This window comes from Nicotiana tabacum, chromosome 22 (genome assembly GCF_000715075.1).
Source record: "Nicotiana tabacum cultivar K326 chromosome 22, ASM71507v2, whole genome shotgun sequence".
NCBI lineage: Eukaryota > Viridiplantae > Streptophyta > Magnoliopsida > Solanales > Solanaceae > Nicotiana > Nicotiana tabacum.
Window position 1 is genome coordinate 214,260,451 of NC_134101.1, and position 4,389 is coordinate 214,264,839.

Sequence of the window (4,389 nt, forward strand, 5' to 3'; positions counted from 1 at the left end):
ATGGAATGTGCGTGATTTGCGTTGGGGAAGATCTGGAAAATATTTAGTTCCCCTTTTTTAGCGCGCAAAATAAGGAATCATAAAGCTACAGTGATTTATTATTTAATGCATTGTATATATTAGGTAGAAATACTATTAGCATGAAGGGTAATAAGCAAACTATGAACATATTTGATAATATAGTTTTACCATATATACGAAAAAGCCTCTAAAAAATGCAAGACAACATCAAGTGGGCCTTTAGCCCCGTTAATTAATAATTCTATCCACTTGCTTTTGAAGAAGCAACAAGAAGCCCAAGTTTATTTTATAAAATAGTTACATAGACTTTGACCTTTTAGGAGGAAAACTAAGTTTTACTACTTCTTCTATCTTGGAAATTTCAGCCGTCATCTTTCTTTACTGGAGCACAAAGCTCCATCAATATTTGGAACAGAGAAATCTTTGTTTCTCTTCTTTCTATTGTTATTTGTCACGTTCTGGGCCTTTAGAAACTTTAAGCATTTGCATAATAATCCTTTAAGAATTAGAATTATTAGTGAACTCCTTTTATTAGTCTTCTTTATATTCACTAGGATATTGTAAGAAAGGTCTGAAAATTTGAATTTTTATCTTTAATTTTCTTTCTCTTTCTTTCATTTTTCTTTCCTGTTTTAATGGCGAATCCACCGTGCAATTCTCTACAATTGATATCATAGCCAATATTTCTCGAACCCGATTCCGCATTGCCTATTCACTATTACTCCCACTCGCAAAATTCCTACGAACGAGCAGACCCATTTCTTCCACGCTTAAGTTCCGAGCAGCTTTCATGGAGTTACCAAAATCAGTATTTCTATATCCATTCACATGTTTCATATAATCCATACGAGGTTCATGATGGTGAGACTGAGCAACATATTTCAACTGAACCTAGCCTAATCAGCAATGAACAGTCTATCTTCGATGAAATTCTCTCGTTGGTGCGAGAGAACATTCGCCGGTCAGAGCAGTTTCAGAGTGAGTGTGAAGCCTATCTAAAATGGACTGCCGCTTCTCTAGATTACCCTAATATCAATTTTAATGGAGGTTCCCCAGCTTCGGCGGCTTTGACGGAGTCTACTTGCTTGCTCAAAGCGAGCACTGATGGACTAGACACCAAGGTAACACTTGATTTAACAAAAAATAGTTCTAGTGAGTCTGTTATTTTTCCTTTATATGTGGTATCGTTTGACCTCACTTACCACGGTCTTGATGATGGACCACCATTGAAATCTGATGATGAAAATGCTATAGTTTTGGGTAGCAGCGGCGACCATATGTATCGACAAAAGTCCTCAACAAGATAAAACTGGAGGGGTTGAACTTGGGTTAGTAAGAAGAAATGAGAAAACTTCTAAAAATAATGGAAACCATGTGTTTGATGAAAGTCCTCAATATAACAAAACAAGTGGCATGTTTCAGTATAGTTTTACACAGTTGCAGTGGTTCCAGAACTTTGATGCTTCATTCCATGTTTGTGAAATGGATGTTAACGGTCCAATTGTCAAGCAATAACTACAATCTAAAATTATTTTTGGTGATTTTTCTTTGTGCCAGATGACATTGATCTCAATTCTAACAATGGTCATTTGGAGGCCAAGAATTTTGTTCTTGGGAATGAAATGTCAGGGGATGATTATCAATATCTCAATCCTTCATTTATCTTCGAAATTGTGGATTCCGAAAAACATGAAGATGAGAAAAACTTTGAAAGTAGGGGAGATGTCTCTATTAAGTTTGTCGGCATCAACGAAATAGGGGATAATTTTGGAGCCATTTCGTCAGATTCCAATGGAAGCTCCTCTGTCTTTGATGAAATTGAGGATAACATTGCAACTAACAATAGTTATGATTTTTGAGATAATGAGGTTGTAGTGGAAGATGATAAAAAAGAGGAGGAGTAATTGAAGTAAATTTGGAGAAATTGGAGGGTATTTGGTCCCTGTTGCAGAGTAATTGTATTGTTCATAGATCTAGACAGTCTAGTCGGGAGGAAATCATGTTGTATTTTAAGTGAGGAGCTTGTGAGAGTGCTGGAGACACCCTATGTTCCCAGGGTAATTTCCTTATTCAAATGAATTTTGACGAAACCCTAGTTTTCATGGACGAGGAGAGCAATAGAGTAGTTGGTTACCGTAATTTGTATGGAATGTGGGGATGCTTATGCTTTTTGGAATTTGGTGGAGGATAATGAGATCTTAAGTATTCAGAGATTTTCAATGAATTGATTGCTCTGTTTTCAAGATTGCCTCTTTGTAGGCGTTCAACTTATGACCGGGCTTCTACTTTTCTCGAGAAGATGCTAAGTGATGATATGTTTCCAGTTGCTGAGAAAATAGGAAAGATTAGTTCTCCTTTGCGCAAGGGAAATAAATCTAGAGATGTACACTTGGTTTACTTCATAGGAAAAGTGAAAAATATTGTTCTCCTTGTACCATCCTTGTCAGTCAAACTCAAGCGCATCTTCAGTTTATATCCAACTAATGTTCATTTTGAATTGCCTATTGTGTTATATAAGGAAGTCCCCCTCCTTACTTCGTGTTCTCTTAATGGCCCTAGGAAAGCTTTGTGCACTAATGTCAAGTTTGTTCAGGAAAAATTAATGTTAGTGCCATCAAAGGTCTTAAGCGGTGGTATGCAACAAGTTGGGTTTCTATTATAGAATGTGTTACAGAGTGGATCTCTATAATGGAAAATGGAAGACTAAAGGCACTTAATTGTTTTCAGAAGAATGCTCATGCAAGAGAAGAAATGGGGTTACCGGAAAGTTGCACATTCTTGGAAGTTACTCATGTAACTGTAGGGATTGTTGCAAAAAGTGTATCACTTCCTATCGAGCAATAGGGTGGAAGAGCTCTCCTTCTATCAGCCTTGGTTTATGAAATTCTTGAGGTACATAGATTGCCTTTACTATTAAGGTTTTTTGATTGGATTTTAACTGAGGTGATTAGATACTCACAATATCTGTTCAGTTGTACTGAGAGCCCTTCATACTTGATGGTTTATACAAGTCTAGCAAACTTGTGCTCCACTCCTGGACTCTGTTCTTTTTCTGGTGGATCAATATTATTGTCAACCATATTTTATTTGAAGGAATGTCTATGGAGGGAGAGTTAACTTTTGTTCTCTGGTGCATTTCAAACTATTTGTACCTTGAGGGTAAAGTGTGTATGTTATTTGATAGTGCAAGTAAACCTAGCTTGGTGACGGTTCTGTTATTTTTCCAGCCAGTTATTGGTGATCTACTTCCAGTATATGCAGTGATTCTCAAAGTTTTAGCTCTAATTTTGCTGAAAATGTCATTAGAGCTGGGAGAAGAACACAACATGAACGAGATAAGCATTTTCTTCTGTGATCCTGGTGGAGGAGATATTAATACCAGTATTTTGTCCAAGGAAGACGGATCTTGTTCTAGCGCTAGCTACCTTCAACCTATAAATGCATTGGTCTTTTATGTTTCGAAGAAGATCTTTTCAGCAGAGTCTTTAAAGGATCTTTCTGCGATACTCATTAGTCTTAAACCTATGTTTGAAACTCCATGGGAAGTTCCATGGATAGAACCAACTATTCTATCATTCATCTTGGCGGCTATACATAAAACCGATTACTATATGCTTGAAAATTTGCACAAGATTCAAGTTGCAGTAATCTCATCCATTGCTAAGAAACATTTTGGCACCATAAGCATAATGAGACCAACTGGACAAGAATATGAGAATTTCCTATACTTTGGCCAAGTTGATAACTTAAGGGTGGAGCTAGTACATTCTACCAGAGAAATTAGTGGAACTAGTTTTATTCATCATCATGTAGGGGACACTTATGGTACATCAATTAGTGAGGTTCTTCAAAAATAATTAGTCATCATAATAGCTACTTATGATTTGGTGGTAGCATTCTTGGTTATACTTCTGCTGCATATAAAATGTGTTTTAGCATTAAGAGTCGACGGAGCATTGATGAGAAATGGAGCCTATAGAGGAATTTTAGTTTCTACCAATGGGAAGTTTTCAAAGTCGAGCACATTGTGGGTATTGATTTAGTTCTCCATTTCTGGATTTTCATTTCCAACCTTGAGGACAAGGTTGATTTAAAGGAGGGTGGAATGTCACGTTCTGGGCCTTTAGGAACTTTAAGTATTTGCACAATATTCCTTTAAGAATTAGAATTATAAGTGGACTCCTTTTATTAGTCTTCTTTATATTCACTAGTAGGATATCGTAAGAAAGGTCTTGAATGAAAATCTGAATTTTATCTTTTAATTTCTTTCTCTTTCTTTCATTTTTCTTTCCTGTTTCAATGGCGAATCCACCGTGGGATTCGCTACATTATTCTGTCGCTTTCATAAAGAAGCTCTAGTTTCTCCTT

At 36.5% G+C, this 4,389-nt stretch overlaps 1 long non-coding RNA gene across 1 annotated transcript; it reads left to right on the forward strand.

Moving 5' to 3' along the window:
* Nucleotides 1-339: 339 nt before the first annotated feature.
* Nucleotides 340-3,629, forward strand: LOC107810698 (uncharacterized). The gene is made up of 2 exons (XR_012705510.1): nucleotides 340-1,142; nucleotides 1,579-3,629. It is a non-coding gene; the product is annotated as an uncharacterized LOC107810698 (long non-coding RNA).
* Nucleotides 3,630-4,389: the final 760 nt, after the last annotated feature.